Source organism: Episyrphus balteatus, chromosome 2 (assembly GCF_945859705.1).
Source record: "Episyrphus balteatus chromosome 2, idEpiBalt1.1, whole genome shotgun sequence".
Lineage (NCBI taxonomy): Eukaryota > Metazoa > Arthropoda > Insecta > Diptera > Syrphidae > Episyrphus > Episyrphus balteatus.
The window spans coordinates 130,355,318-130,374,543 of NC_079135.1; the positions used below are offsets into that span (position 1 = coordinate 130,355,318).

The 19,226-nt window shown below is 29.3% G+C and overlaps 2 protein-coding genes across 3 annotated transcripts in view; one reads left to right on the forward strand and one right to left on the reverse strand.

Moving 5' to 3' along the window:
* The window catches only part of LOC129909238 (uncharacterized), a 134,268-nt gene extending 116,836 nt beyond the window's left edge, over positions 1-17,432 (reverse strand). Inside the window, exon 1 of one of the 2 annotated variants that reach the window (XM_055986290.1) lies at positions 16,871-17,432. The gene's annotated coding sequence lies outside the window, so the exon portion shown is untranslated. The remainder of the gene's footprint in view (positions 1-16,870) is intronic. The other variant, XM_055986289.1, reaches the window with a different exon arrangement.
* Positions 1-19,226, forward strand: part of LOC129909227 (U3 small nucleolar RNA-associated protein 6 homolog) — a 172,381-nt gene that overhangs the window by 115,890 nt on the left and 37,265 nt on the right. The gene's annotated exons all lie outside the window — the stretch shown is intronic.

Consider the following 19,226-nt stretch of genomic DNA (forward strand, 5'->3'; position numbering starts at 1 on the left):
ACACAACGGCAACACCTACAATATTCATATATACATTTTTTAAAAGCTAGAAGCTTAGTCATATATGTAAAATTAAGTTAATTGAATGAACGGCTTTTGAAAAAATGGTAATTGAACTAAGATTTTTGAAAAAAAAAAATTATTGAAAAAATTTTAACATGTCGTTTTTTAAACTTGGTCGTAATATAAAATGCATTTATTTTAAAATTTTTTTGGCCGCATTTATTATGATTTCAAATTATAAAAGGAAATGTCAATATGTATTACGGTTTATGAAAAAAATTAAAAAGTATTTCATTTTCGAAGAACTTTTTTTAATAAAAGTTTTGAAAAAAAATGTAACTTATTTATTTTTTTTAAAGTTCAACATCTAAACATAAAATTATTTTTTATTCATTTAATAACCCTTACTGTTGAAAGTTAAATAGCAAAAATTTAAAGTTCCTATTTACCACAGTCTTTGAGAAAATTAATTATTTCAATGCAAAAATTCAGTTTTAATAAAAAAAACCATTGAAATTGAAGTAATTTTTCATTTTTTTTTTTTAAAGTGTGATATATTTTACCCTTTTTGCTTCGAAATTCAACTGATAATATTTATGGCTAAAATTTTTTTTTAAATAAATTCATATTTTATTAGAAAAAGTTTGGAAAAAAGTAATTTTAAATTTTTCTAATAACATTTTTTTTTTAATTCTGAGTTTGAGGACCATTTTTTCAAAAAGTCTTGATTAAATTTAGTGGATTTAAATTTAAGAGATAAGAATGAGCTTCTGGCTTTTTAAAAATGTATTTTAAAATATTGTAGGTGTTGCCGTTGTTTTCAAAATATTTTTTTTTGTGTTTTAGGTCAGAATGTTAGAAAATTGCATTTATCGCTTAAACGATGAAAGATTGTCCCTTACTGCCTTTTATATATTTTCCTTAAATTACCTAGAGAATCTTTTGCTATCATTTGTTTTATGAAATTTAAGCAAAAAAAATGGTTTTGTTAAAAAAAAAAAAATAATTTTAATTTTAAAAAAACAATACGGCAACACCGGCAATTTTTAATCTATAGACTTTAAAGTATTTTTAATTACCTACGTTTGAAAAAAAAATCGTCAAAATCAGAGCTGTTCGGCCGGGTTCCCTAATAATTTGCTTTAGTTACTCTACTAATAGAAGTCGGGATTCGAATCCAATCTTCCTTTTGAGTCCGTCACTTAATCATCAAGTAGGCAGTCACGGACTGTAATAGACCAGACAAATCAAGAAGATTGAATTCCGCCGCACCACCGCCGCACCACGTCCGCCTATTTGACCGCTGCACCACCGCCGCACCACGTTCACACCATTATCAGGATTTTTTATTGCGCCGCACTACCGCCGCACCACGTCCGCATTATGATCATAAATTTCTAAACTGCCGCACCACTTTCGCACGAAAAAAAAGCGCTGCACCACCGCCTCGCCACGTCCGTCCGCACCATTTCATTTTGAATGAAACCATGATACAAAATTCTACTCTCGTACTTTAACAAATGTTTAAGTCGTCTTCAAAGTTATTTTGACATAAGCAACAAACGGTCAGTCCATTCAAACATGACTTGGGGGTCGAGTGGTTAAGGCGTTGGATTTCTCATTGAAAGTGCCCTGGATACGCGGCGAGTCCCAATCTCCTTCTTGTCGGTAGTTTTTTTTTTTTCAATCTAACATTATGTATCATGGTGCAGTGAATTTTTTCATATAAAATGAAATAGTGCGGACGTGGTGCGGCGGTGTTGGTTGGTGCGGTGCAATTTTCCACCAAACGGCGGTGGTGCAGCTGTGGTTCGGCGGTCTAGAATTTTTTAAATTTTTTTCTTTAAGAATTCTCAGATAAGTGACTCCAGGCTCTGGTAGCTCTGGGGCAAAGTTTTTCAGTTGATAAATATTTAAAGTATAAAAATACGGGAAAATAAGACGAAAAATCTATTGAAATATAATTTCCTTTGTTTTAATAAGGTTTTGCGAATTTCTTTACTCAGTGATTCCATTTCACTGTTTATGAAGAAGATAGAAGGCCTCAAAGTTTACAAATTTTGTTTCTTCAAGTTTAAGCATAGGTAAAAGATTAAATCAAAGCGATAAACAAGAAATTCAATATTGTTAATACGGAAAAAACTTTTGTTTCTGAACCTTCTCATCAATCTATTATTCCCTTTTTACCCCTTTCAAAATTATTTAAATTCTGAGGGAAAAGAAAAGTTATGTAGGTAGGCCCATGTGTAGGTTAAAATGTTTAACCAAAAGATAGAAGCCGCAAAAGCTTCCATCAATCACTTTTTACATGTTTTGGCTTTGCTGACCTTTATGTTCTTTTTCCAGTAACTTTAAGAAGGCAACAAATGTTCACATATAAAATTTTGCACAGCAATGTATAATACCAACCAGATTAAAAGTATTGAGAACTTTTGCATTCAACAAGCATACAAAAAAAAAATAAATAAATATTTAAAAATGCAATCAAATTTCCGAATCGATATTTTATGAGATGATAAATCTATTTTTATGAATATAAACAAAGTTTAGTTATTGTTGACATAAAATTCATACGAATTTTAATTAAAATATTTATTGTTCCTGTTGTTTTATTTTTTTATTTATATACCCACAGATGTGAAGGTGTTATTTTTTTCCTGACTTGACTTGACTATTGATGCAAATCATAATCGATGTCGTTGAAAAATTCCTTCATAAATAACAACATGATACATTTTCAACCTTAAAGATGTTTCTCAACCATGCATGATGGTCTCTCTGTCCGGAAAAAATCACATCCCTTTTCTTGTTTCTTTGAATATTAACTCAAATAGAAGGAGAGACAACAATGTTTCTAAATAATGTTTCATCCAGTCAACTAATGTCAGAGAAATTTAGGTCAAGCATCACATTTTACCAAGTTCTTGTAGGACTCACAAAAGTTTTTCTCTTACTTTTTTGTATTATTATTTCTTTTGTCCTCTTTTTGGATGTTTGATAACAGAGAGTTTTGATGAATGAATAACTCCCCTGTCTGCAATTTCATGTCCTACACATAAATCTGGGCTTTTTACATAAAAAAAAAACAACAATTTTAGAACTTTTCTGGGTTCACGAGAAATTGTATAAACAAACTTTAATATTTTTAAATTTTGAAACTTTTTGAGCACTCCATCAATTACGATGTCCGTATGTCATGTCATGGAGGTTTCTCGGATACTTCCGGAGCACTTTATTTTTGGTTTCAAAGTCAAAAGTCCTTCCGGTTAGGGTTTTTGTATTTGAGGGTTGTAATTTTTTTGTATTTTTGAAAGTTTATTGTTGTTAGGAGAAAGGAAGTATTGAATTGCGTTTTACCCTGTGGGATATGATGGGAATTGCTAGAACGAAAATATCCCATGTCTGACCACAAAATTGTGTAATATATTCTAACGGGATGCTATTATATTGAGCACCTCCGCATTGATTTATTGTATCGAATATCCAAAAGGTCGTTACATATGGGGAAACAGGAAAACGAGGATGAAATTGTATTGAATGCTTTAATGGTTTATCAAATATTCGCATCTTGAATAAAAGTGTTATATTCGAAAGAAAAATCTTTTTAGGATTCTTTTTTGACGTGATAACGTCTTATAAATCGATGAATCATGGCAACATCCACGAAAAATTACGTCATTTTCTCCCGTTTCCACCTGAAATTTTTAGCAGTGCAGCATAAATTTGAATTAAAAATTACAAATAAACTATTGGAGATACAAAAATCTTCTATAGCTTTTTTGAAAGATAATAACCTAAAAGTGAATACTAATAAAGGATTTTCAAAAACTCAATCATTAAATAGGGTAAATAGGGGTAAAACAAAATTGCAAAAAAGTGGCTATTTACTAAACGCGACGTTGTAGAAATTGAATTTATTTTTAATTGATAGATAAATTTACTGTAAGTCATAATAAATGTTTTTTTTTTTTTAATTAAACATGTGATAGATTTTTTTTTGACAATTTTCAAAATGTCATTCAAAAGATAATGAAAAAAAAACTTAGGGATCTGATACGACTTTTTGGTAGGTTTAGGTGGCTTCCTCTTTCTTTTACTCATTTTAACTCTATTAAAAAAAAACATATTTTGGCTTCTTTCAGTTTTTATGTTCGCCAAGTACCAAAATCGAATATAACAAAAACCGGGAGTGCTACTCGTGGAGAAATTCAAAACTTACTAATCTGAAAATGTGGAATTTAACCAGGTACAGCCGCGAACTATTTAGTTTAAGGAAAATAAATGTTGGTCGATTTTTAAACCTGCCCGATATGCACAAAAAATTTCATAAAAATAAGAAAAATAATTTCTTCAATTGGCAATTTTTGTTTTTATAAATTTTGGAAAAAATTTTTTTAAAACAAAACGCCCACAACAATTCTCGAAAAAAAAATCATAAATACAAAAAATCAAATAGCATATTTCATTTAGGCCCAATTTATTCACTCTTCATTATCTTTTAAAGTCCCCATTAAAAATCTGTCAAATCACATACAAATTTTAAAACTTCCCTTTTTTTAATGCAGACTTTAAATTTAATGGAGTGTGAATAAACTGGCCCTGGGAAAAAAGAGATGAAAAAAATAAAATCTGTAAAGAGATTTCTGTTTGGTTTTTTGCCAAGAAGACTTCCGTCTTAAAATAAGTGTACAGTTCTTATTAATTTCTTGAATGTAAGGAATTGAATTAAATTTCATAAGAAAATCATTTTTTTTAGACTTTACTTTGTTTTCAAATTGAATTTATTTAAATGGCTTTTGTTTTGTGGTGGGATTCTAATAAAAATACTATGGCCAAAACTTTAATATTACACATCATATGATACGTTTTATCAAGAAATCGGATTAATTTTAGACTTCTGAAGGTTTAATTAAATATTAGATAGGTACTGCGATAAAAATTTAACTTATCATTATAGAAACGTCTTGTGAATCTTTCTCTCAAAATTCCTTTAAAAGTTAGCATTTTAATTGAGAGAAAAATAAGTGTTTTTTTTATTAGTATGTTATTTTAAATTTAACTAAATTTTTTCACAACTTGCTTTTGCACGCTACTTAAAATTGCAACTTGCAAAAAATATTGTAAACAACGCAAAAACCACGAATCTGCTAAATTGTAGTTTTGAGAAAAACGGCTTCAAAGTTTTTTAGAGTCTAATTATCAAAAACCCATTGCATTTTATGTAAAAAATGTATATCTTTTTCACTTTCTCAAATGATCAGCTATGATTTTGATTTAAACAGAAATTTCCTTGGTGGAAACCGGAGAAAAAGATCCAATTAGCCGTTTTGCTTGCCATTTAAGATATTCATTTATTTATTGTATATACCTGTGCTTCCTGTCTACGTCACGGTAGGTATTTTATAGGCTTGCGTTATCAAAAATACAAAGTGGCAACAAAAAAATTCAAAAAACAATTTGATATTATAAGCGCTAGTGATGAAGAAAATAAATGAAATCGCATTGCAAGAAAACTTAAAAGCAAAACAACCTTTTTTGGCACTTATTAAGTATAATACTTTTGCTTTCTAGTTGTTTGTTATGTAAATATAAGAAAAAACAACCTTTATACTATGTTTGCATGTCAACAAAATCATATTACATTTTGTCTTTTAATTTTATTATTTTGAAATTCTTATTAAAGTATTTAATTATTTTGACGTCAAAAATATATGACAATTCAAATTAAACTCATTATAAGAAAAAAAATATAAAAATTTTCTCGGAGACTATTGCACAAACATGTATTTTGACGAGAATACAACAGGTTGATTAGATTTTAAAAGAATAACTTTTGCCAAAAGTTCTTACAGATTATGTGAACTAAATGAATTCTTTAGTATATTTTAATAGTATTTAAGAACTTTAAACTTTCAAATTAAATAAAGTTCTTTATACCTTTGAAATAGTTTATATCACAAGAAAAATAGCTATTAAATAATTTATGAAGTTCATTGAAAAATATTTTACTCTATCAGAATTTTTAACTTTAAAAATATTTATACCCACATTTTCAAAATTCCATCAAACAAACTTTAAAAAATTAGAATTTCAACCTCTCTGGAAATGTTTGCATTAACCTTTTATTATAATTTGTTCATTCTCTTACCAACAACCTCCAAAACCTCTCATTTAACAAGAATACCTATATTTTTTCATAGTTCACTCGGGCGTATGAGTAACATTATTTTGTTATTCTGGGAAAGCAACAAGTGGTGAGTGGTTCTGTGTTAACTTTCACCACCATCCACTTCATATAAAATGTATAATGTCATGTCACACGTGCATTTCACAAACCAACCAACGATGGCAAAAATAAACAGAGTTTCAAGTTTTACAATGTGATTAAATAGAGGCCTCATCAAAAACAGACGTTATGATGGTGATGGTGAACACATTCTATTGTGTATCATTCAACCAAAGGAATTTTTTATCACAAAAAAAGGGATGCAAAACGTGCACTTAAAATTTACATGGATGTTGTTTTCTATTTCTGATGATGATGAGTTTGTAGTAATTTTATTTTTTTTTTTTTGGTTGAAAAGAAGTTAACTTTTTGTAAGGACACGTGCTTTTGAATTACTGTATTATCCACACAAAAATTATGACGACGACAAGGAGTTGAGTAAAAGACTAAAACTTTGATTGCTAACTGAGAGACTATAATTTAATTTTTTGTATCTTTTTTTTTGTATTAAAAACAGTAGGAAGCTCGTTATAAAACCTTAAGGGAATTAATTTTTTTGAAAAGGATATATGTACCAAAGAACAGGAATGGTTTGTTTTTAGCTTCATATATTATTAAATGGACGTGGTTGTAAAAGGCGTCAACTTTGATATTGAATTTTTATTCAAGTATTTTCGTCTTTTTTTTTAATTTAGGCAGACTTGTGGGGCTATTATTTCCTTAAATTGGGCATTTTCAAACCTAGAAAAATCAGGATGGAATAAATTAAAAGGAAAACGAATGTACTTTAGTTTTAAAAATTTGCAAATACTAAAAATAATCTTATCATCCTTAAGGCCTGAAAAAAAGTGGTTGTCAGTAAAGTCGTTTTACGGACCATTATTTTACGTGAAGAACAATACCTTTTTTTCTTTTCTCATTATATCAATATTTTTATATAAAAAACTCACAAAAAAAACACAAAGCCTACTTAAATTTTAACAATGCGTAAAAGATATACAAATAATTTATTGAAAACAATAATTTTTCATGAAAAAAGTAAAAAAAATCAAACTTTTTTTCTTCTAACACCATTTAATCCATTATTTTGTAACACAACCTATATTTACAAAAATATACAAAAAGAGCTAGCATTTTTTTAATCCAATTAGTTTTCGTCAAAAAAAAAGCAAAAAATAGCTAAAAATCAGTATTTTTTATCTTCTAACATTATTAAATCCATTTTTTATATGACAACTTAAAACAAATTTTATATCATCTGAAAGCTTATTATTTCACCTTTTATTTAACGCTTCAATCAAATTTCTACAATGCCTACAAAAAAGTTAGAATTTTTAAAGCAAACCATGTCGAAATTTCAAACTGAGATTACGATGCTTCCCACGCACTGGTGGTTGGTCATGGGCAACACATCACCCCATGTGTTTTGAGGTTTTTCTGATTTTTTTTTAATTTAACATTGTTTTAAACGTGTGGAAAGATAGAACTTTATTTTCACCCCAGGCAAATTAGTCAAAATATGGGTATAAAATCGCATTTTTTCGAGGGATAAAATTATTTTCATGGAATGTGTTTGGGTATATGTCCTTATCATAAAAGTCAATTTGTTCGGATGATAGGACGTCGGGAGCAGCCGCCATCTTGGAAAAGAGGTTGGTACCGTTTTTATTTAATAGCTCCATTTTTACTCATTTTAACCAAAAATGACCAAGAACAGACTTATTCATAATTTAATTCAATTTTATAGTTGGTCAAAGTCCAAATTAGTCTCGCGAGGTGAGGGCAAAACTACATTTATTCAAATATCTGACGAACTTTTGATTTGTTTGGGTGATTCTTTAAGAATGAATTATAGCATTTTTAATTATCTTACAAATGAACCGTTTATCGTTTTTGTAAGCATCATATTTTAGAAGCAACCCAACGTTTTTTTTTTTTTTTGAAAAGTTTGACACACTCCATAGTGGAATAGGTGGAACGAAGTGCGCTGGCTCAGCTAGTAATCCATATTTTTCAGTTAAAAATTTAAAGTTTTAATTTGCAGCTTCTTTTATTTGATATTTTAATACAATTTTCACAAAAGAATCTTTAAATGAAAATAAAAAATTTAATTCAAAAGTGATGATTTTTATCCTCATTTCATTCAATCAATGTGGTCAGTGGCTTTTTCTTTTATGCTCAAAGTCAAAGTTATCAGAAGAAATAAATCTGTCATCAAAGAAAAAAAAAAAAAAATCCGATGCCGAAGAAAACATCAAGATAGGAAAGGTACGGAAAGGTCTCAGATTTTTCGCTTTGAAAACTTCTCCGATTCCAATTTATTACTTTATTCAATTTAATTTTACACAACAAGAAAAAAAAGAAAGAATGATGTTGTTTTGTTGCTTTGTTGGACAAACAGGACACAGATAATGCCCAAGGCTATTCATGTCTGACATTGCCTTTGACATGGGAACAGAGAGGACTTCTTTGTGTATGTTTCTTGATTAAAGATAAAAATAAAAAAATAATTCTTTAATCCAGCTCAACAAACTGAAAAACAACCTATACACATAAATCAATTTAAATTTTATGTTTCGTATATTAATTAATCAATAAAGTCAAATCATTTGCACCGGAAAATTAAATGCACAACTGTTGGTTGAATGAACTTGTCATTTCATCGACTCTATCTTAATGAAAAAAAACTGAGAGCTTAAAGAGCTTGAAAAAAATGTTTAAAATTGAATTTAAAACAAAATTCTTAAAGTTAACCCAAGTAAAAATAGAAAATCCACCTTTTGGCCGCACAGTTACACCAAAGGGTGCACCTGCGGAGCAGCTGTGGTGCGGCTGTGGTGCACGGAATTTTTTCATATAAAATGAAAGGTTGCGGCTGTGGTGCGGCGGAATAGACATTTTCGATTATGGTGCGGCTGTGCTGCGGCGGCTATTGGCAATTTTTTGAATAAGAATAGGAAGGGTACTTTAGGTAGAAGTTCAATAGAGAAGTAGAAGATAAATTTCGTCAAATATCCTCAAGTTGTGTTCGCCAAAATTTTACTTAAAAGCATCATTTTTTCAAAGCTATTTTTTTTGCGAATGCATAACGTATCCTTAAATCAGAGGTGAGTTAAAAACATCGCAAATAAAAAAGTGAAATTTATGACGCCTGTCTGTCGACAGACAAATTCACCAAGTTGTTTTTGCCCCAAAAATACATTCATCATTTTTTGAAAAGCCGAAAATATCCAGAGGCATCTGCTGATCTGTGCTGGGCTCAGGAGCCAAAGAAAATATATAAAATCATCGTCCATCGCGTAAATATTTATGAATGAAAAATTGACACGCAACGTGATGGCTGTTTGCCGATACATTAATTTACTTTTAAAATTTTAAATTGTTTGAATATGAACGTGCAATTTCGTTTGTAGTTTTTTTCATTTGCTTTATTTTTATTATTTATTTATTGGTTATACATTTAAATTTTAAAAGGGACTAATATGATTTTGTTTCGTAAAAATAATTGCAGAGGTATTCAGGTATTAAGAGAAATTCAGGGAGGAAATATTATATATACTGCGGAAAATTCAACTTGTTTAATATTTTCCTATTGATACTTTTAGTTTAATGCATGGTTATGTTACATGCAAAGGGTAAGGGTATTGTGTTATTTTTTCAATTTTTTTTTTAACAGATTTACACTGTCACGTAAGCTTTTTGAAGTTCAGAATACTTTGCCAATCCACCATAAATTGTGGGTAAGTTCGTGATGCTTTTTGCCAGAAAATTGAAATTCGTTTCATTCTGCACGAAGTTGGGTGGTAAGCAGACGTCAGTTTTTCTAATAAATTTGCATTAGTAAACGTTATAAAAGCACGAAAAATGATTCCTATTTTTTTTAAGAAAAGGAAACTAACTGGACAACAAGTACAAATAAAAAATCAATGAAAAATCAGCGTTAGTAAAAAATTGTGATCCGAATTAGAGTGAAATTTCGTTTGACAAAGTCAGCTTGTTAAAAATACAAAATACAAACGTTTTCAATCATCTTTTCATAACACAGCACAGGGGCGGATCCAGGATTTTTTTCTTGGGGGGGGGGGGGGGGCGCAAGGGATGGATTGGCAAAAAAAATCAGCAATAACAGTTAGAAATAAAATGACGACTGACTGACAAGCAGCATATTCTAACGACGCACAGTGCGGTATTTTGGTCTAAAACCTGGCTTAAAATATTTTGGCACATTTTCTGCATCAAATAGGTACCAAATGACAAAAAAGTTATTCGGAAGGAAAAATTTTCATTTTCTTGTTACAGTAAAAGCCACTTAAGTGCTTACCTACTTATCTCCTGAAAAAAAATATAATAAAAATCATAAAATGCATGTACAATCCTGTGCTATATTAAAGTTAGTACCTAATCTATTCCTTATTTTATTTTTTGACTTAAGTTGTTTCATTAAATAGTTTTTGAGAAATTGAGTTTTAAAGATAAAATTTAGAAAAAAAAATGTTTACGTTTTTTAATTGATTTTGTATAAAATTTTGCAATATCATGGACATATTTATACCATTATTTAATGACCTAGTAGTTTTTAGTCAAATACTCAAATCTTCATTCTAATAAATATTAAAGTTCTAAAAGAAAAACAAAAAAAAAACTGAAACATACTTTTTCCCCGGGAAACCCAGTTTTGTTTTTTTTTTTTATTTTTATTAAAATTTTTTTATATCTCAAGAATATTGTGTTCAAATTGTAGGTCTATTAGAGCCAAATTAACCAAGTTATGGGTATTTAAATACTTCGCTTACGAACGTTTTAGTCCAGAGTTCATAACTTTAAATCGTTCTCCCCACAACTAATGTTTTCAAAGCCGGTGCCCCTCATAACTTCAAAACTAATGCACCAATTCTTTTGAAATTTGGAACACTATTTTTTTTTACATATTTTTAAAGGAATCCCTGGAGAAATTTTCTCAATAACATAATGTTTATAAAAATCTATAAGTAAGGGTCGCTTTTGAGGAGTTTTTCTCAAGGGGTCTTTATTTTCGGGGTGCAATTTTGGGCAAACTTCTGAAATGCAAGTTTGTTTTACATATCCAGCAGTTCAATAATATATAGTCAATGTTGTGGAGTGTTGCGCTATTTTAAAAACACTAATGTTAAAAAAAAAACAACGAAAAAAGTGCAAATTTTTTAGGTGTGAACTTCAATCCCTCCGTATGAAAAAATAGAGTTGCATATATATTTAATTTTTTTTTTAGAATACCATTCATACCTTGATTGTCGATGTCCATATCAAAATCTTTCACCAAAATCACTTTGAAGTTAAAAAAAACACTTAGAAAATTCACTTTTTTTTAAATCGAAAAAACATTCGTGTTTACCCATCAACAAATAGTCGTTTATTTATTTGTGAGGTGGATCTTTTCATGGGAAAAAGATGCAAAAAACAATAAAATTCGCATTTTCAGCCAGAAATAGACAAGAGTTTCACTTTCTGTTATTATTCATATATTTTAACAACTCTTATAATTTGATTTGCTTTAAGTATGAACCAGTTCTGGGGGGGGCACGTGCCCCCGTGCCCCCCCCCCCCCCTGGATCCGCCAGTGTCACAGAAAGTATGAGTGCGGTGACGTTGGTTAATTTCCTATAATTTCTAGCTCACTTAAGTTATTGTATTATTGCATCTTTAAGTGCTAGTTAAGTACTGTAAAATAAAATTAAGTGCTCTAGTCATATTCGTACAACAATTTTATTTCTTATTTCTTTTTTGGAAGAACCGAAGCGCGAAGGGGCGATAATGGTTTATCAAGCTGAAAAATGTTTGTTGTTGTACTCTGGCCATATGACACATTATTTCAGGGTATTTTTTTAACACTTAATTTATTGAAACGCAAGATAACTCAAGATGACCACTTTGAAAAGTTATCAAAAAAAAAATCGATGTTTTAATTAAAACCAACATAACGATGATAGATGGTTACCGTCCATCTACGGCACAATGGGGCAAAACTCAAAAAAGCTGGCATTTAATCAAATCATAAATTTGAGCTTTGTTTTGAATAACCCAACTATTTCTTTTTGAAATATAATAGAGAATTGGAAATTAGAGAGAAAAAAATAATTTTAACCACGTTTAATTGAGGAGATTGTCTCAAAGGAAGAGAAAGATCACTTTTGGGTAGAATTTTTACGACTTTTTATCATTTTGGGTTGTTTCAATAAATTGTGTATACTGTTTATTATTTATTACTTGTACTTAGTTGAATCTTTTTGAAATGGAATCAGTGAGCTTGGGTACGTTCTAATAAATTTTCTTTTTATGAAAAATATGCATTCAAAATATTTTAATTTGTAGTCAAAAATGAAAAATAACCTGAAAATAATGTGTTTTTCAGTTCACTTCTGTAAGCCTTAGTTATTTAGTTGCGTTCGCCGTAAAACGCCTATAAGTTTTTTATGTCATTTTGTTCTGCGTTTTGTCTAGTTTTAGAATATGAAAAGTTTTCTTGCTACTTTTTGCTACCCTGTATGAATTGTTCATTTTTAGTTGATGACGTCATTTTCTATAAATGCACCTTTTTTTAGTAAAAATTGAGAGTAAAAAAGACATCTAAATTATTAAATTCGTTTATTTATTAAATGCGTATTTATGTATAGTAAAATATTAAGAAAAAATTCATTGAATAAATTTATTTCAAAAAAAAAAAAACGTAATTAAATAATAAAAAAAAAATAAAAATTTCAAAATTGGCAACCCTATTTTTTATTTAATTTTTTTATAAAAGGCATTCAAAATTTAAATTAAACTGATTGAGGATTTTCCGAAAAAGTTCGAAAATATTAAAAAAAAAATGTATGAGTAGTAACGCTAAAAATGGACGAGGCCATTCGAAATTTTGGCTATGAACTAACATTTGTATAAGTAGGATTTGTTCCAAATTTCAAGTGTCCAGCTCATTTGGTTGATTTAATGCCACCTTTTTGCCATTTTGCCCCATTGTGCGTCGGTTCGTGCGTAGGTTCGTCTGTGCGTCCATATGTATAACGAGCAAAGCTTAAACGGGTGCATGAATTTGCTTGCAATTTGGCACATACACGGCCAAAATGACATACAAGCCTTAACTTGAAATGTGTACCACATGTAACCCTACCTCCTATCTCAGTAGGTGAAACCAATGAAATTTGAAATTCTGTCAAAATAACAAATCAATTGACAGCCCCAAACCAAAAATATAAAGTAAAGTGTGTTTATAGGAGCTATTTCATTTTTATGGTGTTGGACTAATTTTGTTATTTTGGGAGTTGTATGTAGCTTTTTTGAATATTTTATTGGGTATAACGACAGTTTACAATTTAAAGTTAAAAACTTATTAATATTTTTTATGAAATCAGGGTTTAAAACAGTGTTATGCATAAAAATGTGTCACAACTACGATATGGACAAAATGACATACCCTACCTATGGTCAAAACGACATACCTTCAACTTCATAGAAATTGTTGTTGTTTTTTTTAATTTTAGCTTTAAATATGCCAATGGGGTATAAGAGAACTTCCGACCGCCAATCATGGTTCAGGCGATGGGGGCCATTGAAGCTGCTAATGAAAACAAAATAGACTGGCTTGCAACATCAAAAACATTTGGTGTCCCGCAAGCTACATTAAGGTGAAGCATACTGGACACCAACAAGTTTTTTAAGTCCTATACAAAGGTTTAGGTGGATTCAAGTAAGCTTTCCTTTGAAAATCTACACTTGCCAACTAATTTTTGTATTTTTTCATATGAAATGTCATATGTCGTTTTTTCCATATGACCTATGTCATTTTGTCCATACGATATGAACAAAATGAATTCCGATACTTTTTTTTTCAAAGTTTTAATTTATTTATTTTTTTAATACAAAAAGTACTACAAAATGTTCTTAATATTATAAAGAATGAATAAAAAATGCAAAGATTGTGTTATACACCACGGGTATTATTTTATTGACGAAAAAGCTTATGGTATGTCATATTGGACGTACTTCCCCTATAAATTTTTTTTTATTTGAAAAGTTTCCTTTTTCTTGTATTTCAATACAAAATGTTCGAGTTGTTTGTTATTTGGATAAAATTTGTTAATTAATTATGTAAGTGTTGCTAACAAAACTGCGTTTTTGTTTTTTTTTTTTTAGAAAAATACAGTGGAAAAACATTTTATTTATTTGTAGATATATATTATAGCTCGATAATAAATGATCTGATTTATTCAAAATTTAGGGACAGATATTTCATATTGTTTTAAATTATTATGTGTATTTAATTTTCAAAGAAAATCGGAAAACAAGATTATTAAAATATTTTTTTGTATTGAATTTTTTCATTTTTCTTCTGATATCTAGCCAAAGGGAGCGTATCGGAATTCCGCTATTTAAAATCCCGTTTTTAAAAATCCTGAAAAAATAGTTTTTTTTTTTTTTAGTATAGAAATAAAATTTAAAATGAAATTTGAACAAACCTAATATGCGAAATTTTCTCATTTGGGCTGTAGTAAAACAGGCTATAACTTTGTTAATTGATTTAGATTTAATTTTTTTTTTTTTTTCGTTTTAAAATAATAATAATTCTTACTTTACTTATATTTTTTTGTATATGCAATACAATAGCTACATATTTGTTAAAGGTAACAACAAAATGCATTTAGAAAAATCTCTCATTTTTTAATTCATTTTAATTTTTTTTATCATATACCGATTTAGCAATCAATACTAGTTGTTTTATTTTAAAAATTCGGGATTACGAAAAGCGGGATTTAAAAAAACGGAAATATAAAAAGGGGGATACCAAACCCAACCCCTAACCAAATCGGATTGGGATCAAAATCCGGAAAAACCAAAATCCCGAAAATCTAAAATCCCGTGAGTCCATAATCCCAAAATCAAAAATCCAGAAAACCCAAAATCTCAAATGAGGATTTCATAGCTAGAATCAATGAGTCTATCGTTATAAAGAATATAGACTCATGAAAGAGTTTTTTTAGTTTTTCTGTTTTATTTTCTGGATTTTGGTTTTTCCGGATTTTGGGTTTTCAGGATTGTGATTTTTTTGGAATTCTAGGATTTCGAGATTTGGATTTTCTGGATTCTCAGGATTGTGGGTTTTTTGCATTCAGAATTTTGTGATTGTTTAGTTATTTCTGTTTGGTTTATACTATATTCACAAATCCCTTTTTGCACATCTTTCTAGTATAGGCTTTTAGGCTCTTTTTTGTCAAAATGGATCTTATGGTATCTTGATGCAGTTAAATAAATCCCCGGAAACAAAGTTCACTGAGCCGTTTGCTTCACCCTTTTCCTTAATTCTCACTTATTAACATCAAAATCCACTTTAGCAAGGTGGGAATAAAATTTTCAAAATAAAATATATGATATTCCCTTTAAATATTTTATTAATTTTCCCCTATCCCGTTAAAAGTTCCCTCTGATGTTATAAGTTTTTTGATATATGAAAACCTGTCCACAATTCAAGACATAATATTTTTCTAAAATGATTTAGGGTTTCCAGTGCTATTGTAAAAAAATGCTTTCTGTCCTATTTCAAATCTGAAGAAAATTTGAATCAATGTCAGTTATTAAATCTGGGTGAAATACGATTTTTTGGAAAAAACATATCATACCTAAGATAATAATCAAATCATACAAAAATCGCTATTTTTTAGTTGACGAGTGATAATTTTCCTACACTGTATGTTATACGTTATACCCCACCAATTAAAATTTTGGTTTGTTTTGATAAATTGTACCTATAATTTTTTATTCAACTTTAAAAAAAATAAAATCATTTTTAAAAATAAAAACGCAAACTAAACGACCGCTACAAAAATTAAATTTTCAACCATATTATGGTTCTATCAACTCTGTTAGGTAAATCAATAAAAAATAACATCCTTATATCGTATTAACCTCATATTTTATTCATTCCTAGTTCCTTCCATAACACATTTGTAAACATAACGACCCATTTTCCCCAGTCATTTTAAAACATATTGCTAAAGGTACAATTTAAAATTCCCATTCGATTATTTATTACATATTTGTAATAAATTTCTTTCCTCACAGTAAACACTTATCCATCAATCGATGGGTAATTGACAATGTCACCCCTTTCATTTTTTTTTTTCAGTACCCAACAATAATTTCCCCAATAATAATTATTTATACTAATATGAAAAATAATTCAATAAGAAATAAAAAATACCCTTTTTATCATAAAAACACCCTATTAATGTGCTGGAACCTTTCATACAAACAAGTCCTCTTTGAAGAATGAAAAAGAAAAAAATCCTTTTTTTTGTCCCATAAAACGTTTTTCATAAATTCTTAACCAAAAGTGAGAGAAAGAGAAGACTGAGAGAGGACAACGACACGCATCAACGATCCATAAATAGATTTGAACCCGAGTCGGATTTTATCTTTAAAAATAAATCTTAGCCCCACAAACACCCATCCGTATGGTAGTCGTGTCGGTCGACGACGAAGAAAAATACATTTTTTACGGTCTTTCAAGCTAGACCAAAAGGATGTCAAATTAATCCCAATGTCCTTATCCATTGTCACCTCATTATCTCATAATAATCGGAACTATCATCAATATCCTGTGTGGGAACTTACCGTTTAATTGGTCCTTTCGTCCGTAAAAGACTCCAGCTACTTAAAAATTATATGATATTTCCTTTATCCTTGTTATGAAAACAGGATTCTCAGAATTTGGAATTTTATAACTCTCTTTTTAACAGGTGTTACGAGTACACCACAGACTAATTAGCACGTAACTTTGTAATGCACAACAAAAACACTGGAGAAAGGGTAAAAAATTGCTCTAGAAGCCACAGAATTTCATTCATAATAGCACCATAAGGACACACGTAATGACGTTTTCAAAAAACCATACAATATTTTTCTTCAAAGCTCAACACTTTTTTCCCGTTGTTTTTTCGATGTTCGATATTTTTATTTCATCAAAATCAGTCCGGTAGTTTTAAAAAAACTATATCGAAAACCTTAAAACATATGTTTCAAATCTTTATAAATGATGCTCCTTCCTAACGACTATATCACGAAATCCTTTTACAACACTTTGAGATCATCCCATAGAGGAGACATTCAAACTCGCCAAAGAACCGTTATTAACTGAGAGTAGAACCCTGACCAACGATACGAGGAAAGTGAAAATTTTCAGCTGGGTGAAAAAATGTAAACATTTTTCGATGCGTTTCAGGAGCATGCGTATTTTGAATTTTGGCGACACAACACACAAATTTTACGTCTCGCATAACCATGTGCCATACTGTCTATCAGTGTTTACTCTGAGGCTGTGTTTTTTTTCTTTAGTTTTGTTGATAAACAAATCCAAAAACCAATATTGGAGGGAAACAAAAAAAAAACATCGCAAAAACATCGCACGTACGTTTTGGCATTGTTGGGGCCAAATTTTGGGCGGGAAATTGTTTGGGTATGTTTACAATGAAGGACGATGACGTTGTGTATAGTAAAATATACGGAAAACATCGAAACGTGATGATTATGTTGGCCTTGATGGAAAAAGATAAATGTACCTATTCATCTCAAATTTTGTTTTTTTTCCAGTTGAATGATTTATTTATTGGAATGATGGTGGTTTTGTGGTGGGTTTTGAAATGGCTTGTTTTTGGAGACTATTTATTTAGAAAAAACTATAGGATTTTGTGAAATTTTAATTAATTAAGTCATTTAATTTTTTTCTTTGTGTTCTGGTAGAATATAGAATTTTTTTTAATTAAAAAAAAGAAAATTCATAATTTAAGAAGCTTTTGCACTCATTACCATGGATTTAAAGGATTATATCTTTTGTGTAGGTAAATCACCCTTCACGAGATTCGTATACACAAAGAAAAGTTCTTTTGAGGATGAAGAATTTCATTTAGATTAAAGTCAGATGGAATAACTCAGAGAGAGTTAGCTTCGTATGCGTGACGAATTTATAAAGCAAGATAATGTATTTTGAAGTGGGGGTACATTAATAAAGCTTTAAGAAAATATTTTGCAATTTTGGCAAACACAAATGAGAAAAATATAAAACCAAGTCTGACTAAAAAAAAAAAAACAAACAATTTGTGGACATCAAAACAGAAAGACTGATTTTTTTTTCTATTTTAAATGAAGAAGCTTAAAACATATTTTTTTCCACATCATAAAAGCTATAATTTATTATTAAGTTCGGTCAACAAGACTGTAATTAAATTGATAAAAGTCAATTAGTTTAGTTTTGTTTATTGTTTGTATAGTTTTGTTTTCAAAATTTTATTTGTGTCGCATTTCGTTTTAACAGCCATCATCGGATCACAATTGACTTTGATTTGATTTTAACAGCTGTTTAAATCAAATTGAAAACGATTGTGATCCGATAATGGTTGTTTAGTCGACACAAATTAAATTTTTAAAACAAGACTATAAGGTATTTAATTGACTTTTTATCAATATGCATAAAAGCTATAGAGCATCAAATTTCAAATAGTTTTGCGTTCTTTTAAAGATTTGTTTTTCAGTCCAAAGATACGGAACTTAAAGAAGAGTTTCTAATTATACACAGTACCTTACTTTTTTATGCATTAGAAACAAAAAAAGGCTAGAAATTGCATGTTGGGTTACAACAAGAAAATTTGGCATTTCCCCTCATTTGTTGTAGGGGCAATTCTCTAAAACAAAACAAAAAAAAATGTTGTGTTGATTAACATCCTTTTTTTTTAAATAAGTTTTCAAACTCAAAATTAATAAGTCAAGCTAAAACATTGATTTTTGTTAAGCTTTGCGTGGTTTAGTATTAATTTGGTTTTAATTTCAATAACAAAATATATTTTTTGAACACCAAGTGCCGTTATACTTTTCTTATAGATTTAAACGCAGAAACCTCGAAAATTTTATCTTAAAAAAATGTTTATTTATAGGTTTTCGAGATATGATTTTTTCAAAGTTTTTGTCGTCGTTTTTC